General features: G+C 33.8%; 1 protein-coding gene across 3 annotated transcripts in view; it reads right to left on the reverse strand.

Moving 5' to 3' along the window:
* LOC135835880 (zwei Ig domain protein zig-8-like) overlaps positions 1-13,906 on the reverse strand; it is a 294,812-nt gene that overhangs the window by 258,808 nt on the left and 22,098 nt on the right. The window contains exon 1 of one of the 3 annotated variants that reach the window (XM_065350346.1): positions 11,254-11,276. The exons of the other annotated variants lie outside the window; for them this stretch is intronic. The gene's annotated coding sequence lies outside the window, so the exon portion shown is untranslated. Of the gene's footprint in view, positions 1-11,253; positions 11,277-13,906 lie in introns of those variants that run through there. 3 annotated transcript variants of the gene reach the window in all.

Consider the following 13,906-nt stretch of genomic DNA (forward strand, 5'->3'; position numbering starts at 1 on the left):
GCAACCTTTACCCCTGCAGAACTCAAAGCTCATTTCTAAGAAAAGTCAAAATCACGTTTTTACTATTTTGATAGAAAAATATCGAAAAAATGAAAAACTGATAATCACTATAAGTGTTCAGAATTGAATTTCCTTTCAAATGAGCTACATCAGGATAGATTTCACCCTTTCCTACTGCTACTCTCCTTGAGAATCACCCCCCACACCTCCCCCCATAATTTTCCAATCCATCTATGGGCTGTACGTGAAAATTTTTCAAACAAAAGTTGTTCTCTGATAATTTTTCTATAACTTTTGTTCTATGCAAAATTGAGGTTAAAGCAATCTTTGCGCCTCAAAAAGTCCAAAAACTCAAAAAGTCGACATTTACAATTTTTGCATTTTCTATGAAAAATAAGTATCGAAAATACTTTATGAAAAATTATGTAATCGGCAAAGATAATTTTTGATTTGATTTTACCTGTAACTTTCAAAATTGAGCTTTTTTGGGTCAAATTCTGACATTTTTACTTCGTTGAAATCGTGAAAACGTTATTTTCACGGTTTTTCGATGAGTTAAATCCCAGAATTTGACCCAAAATAGCTCAATTTTGAAAGTTACAGGAAAAATCGTATGAAAAATTATCGAGTACTTGCTAGTGTGTTTCAAATGTAAATTCTTCAAATTATTTGAAAAAATATGCATAAACGCCTTTTTTAGGGGTTCCTAAAGTGGGGGGCTCTAAAAAAGGGGTTCAAAATTACGAATATACAAGGAGCTTAATTCAACTTTTTCATCTAGATAATTGAATATATACCTCAAGACGTTACGTTTCGCGCAAATCGCAGGTTTCTAGTTTTCCAGGGGTTCCCAAAATATCGAAATTACGAAAAATTGGAAAATTGGATTTTTGAGTACCACCGGAAAATTTTATTGAGCTCAAAATTTGGTAGGATGGAGGTCTTTTGGATGCTAATAAACTGTAGAAAGCTTTTTAGTGGGGTTCAAAGGGGTAGGTTCAAAATTGTGGTTTCGAAATTTTCAAAAAATTGAACCCCCCACCATTTCTGCCCTCGAGGGTCGAAAATAAGACAATTATCTCGCATAACGTTTATCGGGTTCCAACAGATATTTTACGCTAAAAAAGTTTTTGAAAATAATACTCAGTGGTTCCTAAAATTATTTTTTTATTCACGACTTTGGGAACCCCTGGAGCTCAAAAAATGGTCATTTTGGGATAACTAACCACGGATTCGTACTGGGGGAATTTATTACAACATTTTTAGGGAAGTTCAGTCGAAAACTGTGCGGGCCCAAAAAATGGCCTTATCGCAACTCCTCCTTTATTCATAAATTTGCTAATTCTGATAAAAATAGGAGTAGGTAGGCGTTTGTACTGAAAAACAAAAAAATGGGATGGGGACGGTGAAAATGAAGAACCATCAAAAAACATCGAACATCTTGTCGAATATTTTTCATACCTACCTGTGTGAAACGATCGAAGATGAGTGAAATGAAAACCCTCTCAATAGGTCAGTTTTTTGGATTTTTTACTCATTGAAAATGACGACTGGCTCAAGATCAACAGTTTGTCAACAAATTACCTATAGGTATAAGTAATAACGTTAATATAGGTCCAGAGTCAGATACAGCAATTTGATCTTTCATTTTAGGCTTTCTGGCTAGAATGTACCTAGTTCAAAAAAATAACATTGAAAAAACATACATAAATTGGTCCTTATTTAACCTAAATTCCACAGAAATTTTAAAACTTTCACTCAACTTGATAAATAATGAATACCTAACAGTTTTTTATGCTAAAATCACAATTTTTCAAATGGTGAAATCTTTTCGCCTTTCAATTTTTTAAGCCTTCGATTGTGGATACAATATACCTTGAAAGTTATTATTTTAGATTCATTTTCAAAAATTCATACGGTTTATTCCTCATGAAAAAAATCAAAATTTTATTTAATCAAAGCTGAAACTAAAATCTGCTTTTTGGCCTGTTTTCAACTCTCTTATCATCCAAAGTCTTTCCAGCACCTCCAGTGAATTTAAAAAAATTTTCCATCTCTATTTTTTTTTTTTGAAAGATTTTCATGAATCCCTCTACTTTGGGTTGGAAAATGGGGGGGGGGGTGATCCTCAAGGAGGGTAGGAGAGTAGGAGAGAGTGAAATCTATCCTGATATTTAATTCTGAACACTTTTAGTGATTATCAGTTATTCATTTTTTCGATATTTTTCCATAAAAATAGAAAAAACGTGATTTTGACTTTTCTTAGAAATGAGTTTTGAGTTCTGCAGGGGTAAGGGTTGCTTCAAACTGAATTTTGCTAATAACTAAAATTATAGAAAATACATCAAGGAACAACTTTTGTTTGAAATTTTTTTTCGTACGACCCATAGATAAAGAGATTGAGCGATTTTCAAGTTGGGGGGGGGGGATCCTCGGAAAGGGGGGAGCAGGAAAAATAGGCAGACTGGCTAAATTTATTCGTTCATGGGTGTAGAACAATAATCAATAATAAAATCGCTTTCAACATTACGATCGAGCAGATCGCCTTTTTTCGTGTACTAATTGGGACCATACTAAAGTACATCAAAACAGAGGGTGAAATGAAATACATGAAAACTAAACTGATTTTTAGGGTACTCTTGAAAATGAAGTTGACTTTTTAGGAATTCTTGTAGTCGTATTTCCTGAAAAAATGTTGATCGGTATATAGTTTTTGTACTTTCGTTTTACCAACGTCAACTTCGTACTTTTTTCGCAATCCCAAAAGTAATGCACCGATATTCCAGTTTCTGTTTCTTCCGCAAAAGAAAAATAAAAAAACAGCCGCAAAATTCCAGTTGCTGATAAAAATCCTCTTCATAGACGAACAGTAGATACGCCGGTTATCGGTCAATTCCAGCGTGTTATACACGATTACAAGTAATTAATAACTGTCGGGGTCAAATTAAACAATTACGACGAGCCTGATGCGATTTGACACAGGAAACCGATTAAATTCAATTACTTTGATGGCCAGATTAAAAATAATTAAACCGGATAATTTTCTTAACACGATTTACATCGTCATTTAACCATTATACCCATTCTACTCTGTTAGTCACTACACAAACACAGTACAACAAATACACGCTTCTGCCTTCCATCTATGTAACACCGCCACCACCGCACCATCTTGCTATTCCATTTAAAATCTTCATTTTAAAATCACCGCAGTTATTTAAATTAAAAATGAATTTAATCCTTTATAATATTCAATTCGAAACATTTTGCTTTCGCGTCCGTTTTCAAGGCGTAGGTATTTTATCGCGAATAATCCAGGCGCATTCGCTGTATTATGAAAAGGTGTTAAATAATTCCTAAAAGCCAGAGGTTACATTACGAGTTGTGGTAATTACGAGCGGTTAAATTATACGTATGGAAAGATATACTCGTATTTAGGGTGGATGCCTGCAGAACCGAAAATATTTGTACTATTGCTCCGATTACCCTTCTTTTTTCTTATATATGTACTTATATGTATTTATATCCCACGCATTAATTACGATTGTTCGATATAGTTATTGAGAAATTATTATTGCATAACGGTACAGAAGCGCATGTATGGTCTATATTTTCGTGGGTAAGTGTAGCATAAGTATCTATGTACCTATTTGATTATTGTACATTACATAACTGCGTGTATACGATCGCGATGCACATTATCTAGATACCTATATTTAAAATTGTGAGAATTTCGAACGACACCGACAAAATTGTACACATGTGTTGAAATGATCGAAATTTGTTTTCAACATGTTTTTTTCCTTTTCTTTATTCAGTTTATCAACGACTGTTGAAATCTTTTCTAAAAGGGCTTGTTTGTTGGAATCCTTCGATAGTACAAAAAAAGCTCGAAAAATATAGATACAAAAAAATACCTGAAAAATATTTTTACAAGTTATGTACGCAACGTACTAACAAAAAATAAGAAGCTTTGATGATACGCCTACAGCGTCACAAGGTGTACCAAATACCAATATCAATTTTAACAATGGTTAAAAAGTATGATGAAAAAATCTCAACATGGAATTCACTAATATTACATCTTATATCTTTATTGAACGTACTCGTACAAAAATGTACTTAGATAGTTTCAAAATACGAATGTGAGAATAGCCTGGTATTATTTTTCAATCGCTACCTGACTTTGAAAGGGGTAAAAATCAAAAGCGTAGCAGCTGTACTGGGATAGGTACCTAAGAGATGAACTTTTTCTAGAGAAAGTATGATTATTTTTTACTTTTTGCCAGTTGGAAAAATTGAAGGAACCTCAATCTAAAACATTAAAGGCGTGTTTTGATGAAGCACTGAGAAACTGAAAAATAAAATGTCTCGGATCTGAGTCTGAAAAAGAAAGGACTGCGTTAGACCTTTCCATGGATACCTATGCTAAAACTTACCCTAATTAACTGATTTTTCTAATTCAGATTTTTTCCCATTCATTGTTATGTTTTATGAGGCGATTTTAATTGTGTATTTTCAGATATAGGTAGAGAGGCCCATAGTAAAGTGTTAGTTAAATGGGCCACTTTGGAACTTTCCCACTCACAAAGTCGCTCGTGCTAAATAGTTTTTCCATTTCAGAATTTTTGCATTTTTAGAAAATAACTGTTCTGACTTTTTAAAATGTCAAAACTAGAAAAATTGACATATAAATTTTCGAAAACTTCTGTCGTTGCTTCGCTTGGACCTCTTTGTTTTTCTTTTTCTGAATTGGTTTTCCTTAAAAATAAAATTACTTATTTACGTAAAATGTATCAAATGTTGGTACCTGCCCTCTCAATTTAAAGAACAGGTACATACAATCAAGAAAAATCAATAGAATATACTACCTCTTGAGGTGCCACACTCCAATTTGAACAGAGCCGCGATTTTTGGAAAGAGCATAGTCTAAAACCCCCAAAACCAAATTTTCAGCTGCCCAAGTTCATTTTTCGATTTTTAGCGAATTTTTGAAAATTCAAAATTGACTGTTTTTGGCAATTTATGCTTTTCTTTTAAAAGTACGTACTTGATCAGTAAAAATGGTCAAAATAAGACCCAAAACAAATATTAATTCCCCAAATCCAAATTTTACCATTTCCAGCCATTCTGGAGCCTCCAGCGCGATTTTTCAATTTCTCCAGAATTTTGAATTTGCTCCAAAAGGCGTGAATATGAAGTTGGGCAGCTAAAAATATCCACATTTGAGCCTATTTTGAGAGAGACACCTCAAAAGTGGCTTTATGACCAGCTTTTTTCAAAATTGAAAAATCCAAAAAATCAAAAGTTTCCCGTTTATGTGGAAATTTTCGAAATTCACGCGAATCGCTGTGTTTTGTCCGAAGCTAACCCCCCAAATCCAAATTTCACAATTTCTCGCCATTCTGGAGCCTCCAGCGCGATTTTTCAATTTCTCCAGAATTTTGAATTTGCTCCAGAAGGCGTGAATATGAAGTTGGGCAGCTAAAAATCGAGTTGTATATTACACTCGACCTGTTTAACGAGTTTATCTACATTTGAGCCGATTTTAAGAGTGACACCTGAAGAGTGGTTTTTTGAGGTGTCACTCTCGCTCCAAAACGGCTGGAAATTGTGAAATTTGGATTTGGGGGGTTAGCTTTGGACAAAATACAGCGATTCGCGTGAATTTCAAAAATTTTCCACACAAACGGGAAACTTTTGTTTTTTTGAATTTTGAAAAAAAACGGTCAAAAAGCCACTCTTGAGGTGTCACTCCAAAAATCGGCTCAAATGTAGATAAACTCGTTAAACAGGCCGAGTATAATACACAGCTCGATTTTTAGCTGCCCAACTGCATATTCACGCCTTCTGGAGCAAATTCAAAATTCTGGAGAAATTGAAATATCGCGCTGAAGGCTCCAGAATGACTGGAAATGGTAAAATTTGGATTTGGGTAATTAATATTAGTTTTGGGACTTATTTTGACCATTTTTACTGATCAAGTTCGTACTTTTAAAAAAACGCATAAATCGCCAAAAAAAGTCAATTTTGAATTTTCAAAAATTCGCCAAAAATCGAAAAATGAACTTGGGCAGCTGAAAATTTGGTTTTGGGGGTTTTAGACTATGCGCTTTCCAAAAATCGCGGTATCGTTCAAATCAGAGTGTGACACCTCAAGAGGTTCCCTTGTATAAGTTAGCAAAGCATCGTTCGGATAGGTGAAAGGCACCTCTGAACCTGTCCTTGTTCATTCATAAGTTGATTAGAAATTTGAAATTAAGGTTTCGTGTTTGTCTTATTTCAAAATAGTTCTTTTAGGATCAATTTGTTGAACTAATTTTATAATTTTAAAAGGTCTTAAAACCAAATGAGCCATTCTGGAAGTTTTATGTCAACACATGCTCATAATTAACAAGTGGGTGGAAAATTTGAAATTTGAGATTCGTATTTCTGGCTCCTGAGCCTGTAGCCTTTGGGATAGGAGCCATTTTAGTGATAGAATTGAAGATCAATTCAGACTCCAATCTAGGATCATTAAAATAAGTATTCAAAATTATGGAATTTGACCATAATTATTTTGTTCCTTATGTGTCAAAAACATAATTTAGCCAATTTTTTTCTGAAAAAAGTTCGCCAGAGAATTGACAATTTTTCCAAATAAAAATGGCGGCAAGTTTTCTTCAGCAAGAAAGAGGCCTTTTTAATAACCAAATCAACATTAACAGGCTCGTAGAGAAACCAAAGAATTGGATATTAAACTGAAAAACGTTGCTTAGCAGTAGCTGGACAGCTTACGAGTACTTTTATAATCGGATTACACAGCAGCGGGTAACCGCTTCTGTAGAACACCTAGGAATATGTAGTGATTCAATTTGTTTGTCTATTCTCGGCGTGTTTCTTCATTATAGTACGTGTTTTTCACTAGATCGCGGCGTTGTGTCTTTGGATTTAAATCGGAGATTTTTATCGCAACCGGAATAATTCATCGGTGGAAATTAATTTTTTAAGCTTCCGTATACGATATTTTACGCTAATAAATCGTTATAGGCAACTTATACTACTTCTTCTACGAGTGTATCAGCGGCAATTTATACGCACATTGACTAAACTTTGAGAACTGAGCGGAGGGTAAAGTTGAGGTATTATTTTCGAAACTATACGCGCAGGTAATAGTGAGTATAAAAACCGACTGTGACAAATTCAAATCTCTTGCAGTATTTCAGCGTATTTTCAAGTACATAAACAATTTTCAGTTTGGGAAATAAAGAGAGTAAAAAAACAGGTATTTTTTCGTATATGCACAGGTACATCTATGTTGATGATACGATTGTACTTGTTTACGGGGCGTGTGCCGTAGAAGGCCTGCCGACAAGCGTAGACATCTCAGAGCTTGTAATCAGCGAGCCGCCGACAGTTCTAGACACAAAGATCACTAATTGCTTCGGACACGCCTAATACACCCGCTAATCGCACCTCTTTGGACACTATACATTATAATAATAACAACATATCTACCACACATCGGAATACTCTTTAACTATTAAAATTCCGATTTTATCTTCCGATCGTACCTTTCGTCGAACGCACAGTACTTTTTTTCTTTCCTTTTCATAAAAGAATCGAACGCGTGCTTGTTTTGGCAGAGTACATGGTATCTATGGACTGTATGCTAATGCCATTGATGGCACTTGCCGAAGTATACGGCTCTTGTTCTTTTTTTCGGTTTCTAACGAATTCTATTCATATTAAGATGCTGCGCCGCCGGTCGGCGCTTGGATGTGAAAGCTTTTGATTTTTCTCCAAATACCGGCCATGTGTGCTAAAGAAGTAGAAATTGTACACATACGATGACTGGATTGGAATACAGTTGGCTATGGTTTATTTCAGGAGCTCAAACTGATCTACCAGGGGCCAACAATTTTTCCAGACAATTTTCAAGCTTAACAAGGAAGACATCCCAATCTGCAGACAATTCTTTGAACCCTGCGAAGCTGAATCGAAATAGGTGCCTAGCATTGAAAAATACATCATTAAAATATCTCAAAAGCTGAAAAGCATTTTTCGATTTTTGGTGAATTTTTGAAAATCAAAGAGCATTTGTCGGGTGTAAACTTTACGGTGGATCCCCCCTCCAAAAAAATTGGCAGATCTTGACCAAATTCAGCAGAGCCCTTTATTTTGAGTTAAAACCTACTTAGAAAAAATTTTAGCTTCAGAGGTGTCCCTGGAAGAGAGATATGGGTCCTCAAAAACAAGGAATTTCGGAGAAAAAAAAACATAATTTTTTCGCTTTAGCCTCTACCCAAACCAGTTTTGGAAAAAATGACGAAGTCCTTTTTAAGATGGTATTTGAGATTCTGAGTCGATTTAAGTTAGGTCATTGACATAAAAATCCAAGACTGCTTCCACTGCCAGGGTTCTACTGAAGGGTTGAAAATTTGCAAATCACTTATTTTTAGATAAATTTGTGTTTAGAAAATTTTTCCTTCGCAAATATTTTGCATTAATAATTTAGCCAAAACATTTAAAGATATCATTACTGAAACTGGGGAAATATTTTGAAACGCAGTTGAACCAGTTTTTCGGTCATTTCTGTCAATTTCAAAAAATCGAGAAAAATAGCCAAAAGCTTACAAATTTTTTTCAAATTTTTCCTCGCGAACAGTCGAAATTGTCCAAATGAGGAATTGAAATTTTGTGCTTTGAAACATTAAATTTTTCCTCTATGCATCTTATAAAAAAATGATAAAGAATCAAAGATAATTGCAGCTGATGAAGTTTTACAGCAAATTTTTTTATCAACTTGGCTTCCCGAAATGAGTGACTAGATCACTCAAATTCATTTTTTTTTTTTTTTTTTTGTCAAATACCTACGACTATCACAATCTATACCTCTTCAGTCCAACTTCTCTCATTAAAATTTTTGAAATTTATCGTTTGACCCGATTTTAATCAAATTTGAAATTTCACAACCAGGCTACACTAGCCGGACATTTCGCCATTATCATCATGTTCCAAAAGCTCAAAGCTTCCAAGTTTATTGAGCGACAAATTTTTTTTCAAAATTTTTTAAAACACATTACCTAGAAAACGGCTGAGTTGATTTTGATGAAACTTGAAATCGCACAAAGCCTCCACCATTCTAACGAATCGTTTACTAACAAGTTGATCTGTTTTCAAACGAATTGTTTATACGTATAAATTGATGAATTTCTCATCAGTGAATTGTTCGTGAGAATATTAATTCATTTAAGGGAATCATTCATGAACGAATTGATTAATTTTATGAAAGAACCATTCCCGAACGTATTGATCAATTCTTCAATTTATGAATCAATTCGTTCGTGAACGAGTCACTTGAACAAATAAATTCGTTTGCGAATGATTCACCGAAAATTAGGTAAATGAATCGATTCGTTCGCGAATGATTCACCAAAAATTAGGTAAATGAATCGATTCGTTCGCGAACGAGTTTTTTGAACGAATCAATTCGTTCGCGAATGATTCACCAAAAATTGGTAAATGAATCGATTCGTTCGCGAACGAGTCACTTGAATGAGTCAATTCATTCGCGAATGATTCACCAAAAATTATTTGATTCGTTCGCGAATGATTTAACAAAAAAAAATTATTTGATTCGTTCGCGAACAAATCACTTGAACGAATCAATTCGTCCGCGAATGATTTACCAAAAATTAAGAAAATGAATCGATTCGTTCGCGAACGAGTCACTTGAACGAGTCAATTCGTTCGCGAATGATTCATCAAAAATCAAGTAAATGAACCGATTCATTCGTGAACGAGTTCTTTGAACAAATCAATTCGTTCGCGAATGATTCACCAAAAATTATACAATTTGTTCGTGAATGATTTACCATAAATTAGGTAAATGAATCGATTCGTTCGCGAATGATTCGCCAAACATTAAATAAATGAATCGATTCGATTGTTAACAGATCAATTTTGCTACACAAATGTTTCAAAAAAAGTGAATCAATTCATTCGTAAAAGATTTTTATTTGAAGAAAAGTCGGTTTTCTCACGCGTGTATTTTTTTTATTACACGCTTACAGTTCAACAAAGTGGGATTTTTCAAAACTTTTGACCCAAGTATGATAATGGCTTTCCTTTTGTACAAGTTTTTCATGAATAGTGTTCAATACCCAAAGCTTTTTTTTATCTAACAAGAATAACAGAGGATGATCAGTCAATTCGAATTATCTATCTCATCTGTTTATTTTTACTCAGCTTTAGTTTTCTTTCCAACGTTTAATTTATTCTTACACCAATTGTAAGTTTTTCAATCACTCTCGCAGTCTCGCGTTTCTTCCAATTACAGTAACATTTTGAACTCGTGGTCAGTACATATTATCAGCACCCAAATGACGGTACCTACCCAAATCACTAACGACATTCAATCCAAAGATACACCAAAGTACATCGCCATTGGTTCGCCTATCCAGAGAAAACCATTCTCATTCAAGCTGACGTAGATTCCCATCAATATCAAACAGTTGCCGAGACCATAGTGTTGAAATGTACCCAAGATTAAACGTCTGGAAAGGTTGTAATTTCATCAAAACTTCTTTATTCGCGTCTTCGAATACGCGAACGAAACGATTGAGATTCAAAAAAAAAAAAAAAAGGAAAAAAATGCCTAGAGTCGGCTTCTCCTTCGGAGGTCTCTTCAAAAATTGGAAGTCGACAATAGAAAGGGTCTTTAACGATTTTAACTTATTTGTTCGACTAATTCACGGTCATTTAGCGAAAAGGTTCGAAACTAAAGCCACCCACCCTTGGTCGCATGCACATGTGCCTCTGCTTATAGCTGCCTACGAGAGTATAGAGAGATGCACACTGCACACGCATGCGCAGCTGATCCGAATCGTTCCGGCGAATTAGAAATTTATATTATGCGGCGAAAAGCGAAATTTATCATAACGATTATAAAAGATAAGTCGTCGTATGTTAGCCGGTTTATGGGAAATTTGTTCCGGACTTTAAGGTGATTTTTGGCAGAAGCCTGCTATAGATTCATCATTCGGTATTCGCGGCACAACGCTGCGGTTATCACCTGCTTAGTGCAAACGGACACAAAAAAATACCTCATAGAATATTATAGGTACGAGAGTATCAGACGTAGGTGGCAGAAGGTGCAGCACCGAATCAGGAAGAGAAAAAAAAAGGATGAAAATCTTAAAAGGCGATTTATCATAGTAACACCACCACGCCGGCGTTTTTAATTACCAAAGGATGAAATTTTTTACTTACAATTATTCACGGTTTTGGGATACCTAACACACGTGATGTATTTATAAATGGAACAATAGACAGAGAGAAGATCATCACATAACAACGAAAATGTCCATCTTGGAAGAAGCCGAAGATAAATCAACACTTTGAAGAATACGTCGTATCAATTTGGTTGGAAACAAAACACAGAAAAAAATCATTAAAATCCAAACAAACCGCAATTAGTTCACAAGCGAGGAAAATAAATTAACGTCAGCAATAAAGTGGTATTCCTTTTGACATTGTCGCTACAAAAACATGATTGGTTCATGGTTCGAATGGAGGACGTTTTGTTAAACTTACATGTACATAAGTAATTTACATAAATATAGATGATAAACAAGCGACAATTTTCAAAGCCAGACCTTAGGTAAACCCCACTTCGTATGCGCTTGGCTAATATAACGATTTATTTCAACAATAGCAGGCGTAACTAAAAACTTGCCTATTTAAATTTAGCGCTTAATATTGCCTAGAATTTATGTAGGACATCCCATTTTTAATTAGTTGCCATATTAGTATACCAATACTGATATACTTCTTCACTATTATTCCTATACATGGTACACTTAATACAGCACCTTATGGTATCTGCAGACATTGGCTCGGTTAATTATGCTAATATGTTTTTTTTTTCTCAATTATTCAATCTTTTTTCTTCGATACTTCGTTCGCAGATATTTCTGTCTATAAGTAGGCCTACACTTCAAAAATAGTATAGCTTTACCTTCCCCATCTAAAAAAAAAAGTCAGAATTTTAGTACTCTTAATCTTAATTGAAATTCTAAACGATTAGCAAACACAATGGCGAGAAAATACTTTATGGAGATTAATTTTTCCTCTGGAAAATTTTCCAAAGCTCGCAAATCGCGAATAGCCAACTTTCCCCATAAAAATATCAACGTCGTTTTGTCGTTACCGTGTAAAAAGTTCATTAGATGGATTTCATTTAAACTTCATTAATTTTATGAAAGCTAAAAATCATGCAATAATTTTGTACCTTTACTGCGCATAAAAATATATTTATTATATGCACTTAAGTATGAAAAAATACGTATTAAAAATGAAAATACGCTGAAAAAGTGGAATAAATATCCTGTTGAGAGTTGGGTACTAGTTAATTAGCGTTGTCTTTCACAGGTGCATTCGTTTACAAATACCTATTCAGTCTCTGTTTATTCAGCAAGTACAAGCTAGCTAATTTTATGATTTTTAATAAACATCGCTGTCGATGTGACAGATATCAGTACCTACAATCGCAGAAAATTCTTCTTCATAAACACGAATGCTAAAATGAATTTCTCCATATTAGATACTCAAACATATTATGAGTAGTGAGTGAGCTCACCTCACTTCGTGTCGCTTCTTCTCTGATGAAGCACGCATTCAGAAATTATTATTGATCCGTCTCAATTCCCAAGTGAACTTGTCTACGCTGAAAAGATGATTAAAAGATCGGAAATGAATCAGTAGAAAATTGGTTAAAAATCATCATAGAAAATTAATCACTAGAAAATTAGCAACAAAATCATTGGAAAAAAACACAGGAAAATTGAAAAAAAAAAAGATCTATAAATAACTAGTAGAAAACCAGTAGAAAACGATACGTGAAAAAAATGACTGAAAATTTGTAGGTATTTGAAAGATGTATTGCTTGAAAGTCGGCGATAAATCACAAGGAAAATTACTGAAAAATTATTTATAGAAAATTGACTCAAATGTCATAAGATAAGAAAGTAAGTTTAGAAACCAATTTGAAAATTGGAAATGAAATCGCGGAGAAATTAAGAAATCCCCAGAAAATTGTTGAAAAAAGAAAAAGAATCAGTAGAAAATTGGTTTACAAATCACTAGAAAATTAGCAACGAAATCATCGGGGAAAAAACAGTGGAAAATTGGGGGGAAATCTAGATAACGAGTAGAAAATCACCAGAAAAAAGGTCAGTGAAAAATGATTGAATTTTTTTTTTGAAAGATAAGTAAGTATGTATTACTTGAAAGTTGACGATGAATCACAAGAAAATACTGAAAAAATTTACATAAAACTGGCTTAAATGATATCTGGAAGTTTGTTTAGAAATGACTTGAAAATTAACAATAAAATGGCTGAGAAAACAGTAAGAAATCATTATAAAATTTGTGAAAATAATAAAAATATCAGAGAAAAATCACTACAGGGAATTGGTTCAAACATCACTAGAAAATTATTCAAAAATCACTAGAAAAAGAAACATTAAAAAAACTAATAAAAAAATGATATTTGGAAGAAAAAAAATACAGGGAAGTCAGTGATAAATCTCCAGGAGATTCGTAAAAGAAATAATCTAAAAATTAGAATCGCTATAGAAAACCAGCGGAAAAAATACTTATGACTGAGCGATAAGAAATAACCAGAAAATTATTGTACATTATATAAGATTACAAGAAAATAAGTAAAATAATAGCTATATAGAAAATTCTAAAATCCAATTTTGAGAATTCGCGTATTTTTTTCTGACTTATAGGACTTGAGGGATGAATTAGCAGGTATAACTATTATTAAAAAAATAAAAAATATGATTTTCATGAGAAATTTTCAATTTCTACGATAGAGCTCCTTTCAGCAACCTACTTTTTGGAGAAAAACCCTCCA

Source organism: Planococcus citri, chromosome 2 (genome assembly GCF_950023065.1).
Source record: "Planococcus citri chromosome 2, ihPlaCitr1.1, whole genome shotgun sequence".
NCBI lineage: Eukaryota > Metazoa > Arthropoda > Insecta > Hemiptera > Pseudococcidae > Planococcus > Planococcus citri.